Here is a 1,535-nt window from a genome sequence, read left to right on the forward strand (position 1 = left end):
ATGGGGAACTATCACCAGCCATATGATTAAAACCCTCCAGCTCTTTTTTGTTATGGAGTTCTGGAACCCCCCATGGAGACCCTTAATAATTGGAGAATTTTTGCCTGGAAATTCACGAAATTCGGATCGCTCTCTCCAGAGTTCTATTATAGATGCTGATATATGATTTTGATTTTTACATTTCTTCATCTATCTAGTCTAATCAGACTAAATTTGAAGCTCTGGCATTGAACTTTAAAGGGTATGCTTGGGGGTTATCAGGACCATTGAAAGCAGACTTGGAACTTTTTTTAATATTAGTCATTTTTAAAGGGCCATTTGTCACACTATCTGCATTTGTTTGGATTGGTTTTGATTTTTCTGAATAGAGAAACATCTATTCATTAAGAAACAATCGTCGTTTATTTGGGATCTAAATATTGTGAGTCGTGGGAAGAGGCTAATTATGGGGTATTTTAGCCTCTGAAAAACAATAAATCAAGCAATTTCGCTAGCCTAATTCAAAAGGTATTGACTAGAATATTGTCTTTTAGATTTAACTGATTTATTATGTGAATAATGCTAATTGTCCCACTTCACATTAGTGGATTATTACTAACTTGCCGTTTGTGCATAGAAAAATAGTTACGAATAATTTGGGCTCTGCATGGGGGTTAATGGGACACATTTCACATACTTTGCTTCCTTTATAAGTGTGTCATTTTTTACATTATACACGTGTATACAATTTGACACGCACAAAAACACAAGTAGCACACCAGAACAACTTTCTGCCCAACTTGTTTCCACCTGTCTTGCACTGATAACTCTTCTAAACTCACATAGCTAGATATTTAGCTTTCTTCAACGGATATTTGTACTGGCATTTGTCATGCAATCTTTTAGATTAAAATGCATGTGTTTGGGCTCTCTAATATGTCATTAACTAGATAAATTACTGAATCACTTCCTTATATCTACTATGTTGCACATAATAAAAATGCTATGTTTGGAGGACATTGGAGTTATCAGGCCTTCAAAATGTGGTACCATGTGATACATTGTACCCTGGCTAAATGGATACAGAGCATGTAGGCATTATCTAGCTAGAAACAAGACCATAATAAGGTCACGGCAAAGATGCAATCATAGGATAATTGCATGTAGCTGTACTTTTGAAAACTGTTGAAATGAATGATGATAAAAATGACATTTCAGTTTTACAATTACTGTAATTGGTAACAAGTACTTTTCATGCCTAAACTTGACAAATTGTATAAAAACTGTCATATAATATTTTTTACACTTTGGTACACATTATGGAACATAACTACAAAATACAAAAATCAATTTACACATGTCTGTGTGCCAGCTCTAGGATGGTCCCTTATTCCTGTATGTAAATAACTTTCCTCATCATCGAGTCTGTAACGCGCAGATGGAAATGGTCTGCTATGAGCTTTAGTTCATTCATCTTTATGATTTGAGGCCTTTATTTGTTGCTATTTCGCACGAGATTACAATCGGTGTCTTTCACTATAACCGCTGACTGTAGT

Source organism: Branchiostoma belcheri, unplaced genomic scaffold (assembly GCF_001625305.1).
Source record: "Branchiostoma belcheri isolate BF01 breed outbred unplaced genomic scaffold, Haploidv18h27 scaffold182, whole genome shotgun sequence".
NCBI classification, from domain to species: domain Eukaryota; kingdom Metazoa; phylum Chordata; class Leptocardii; order Amphioxiformes; family Branchiostomatidae; genus Branchiostoma; species Branchiostoma belcheri.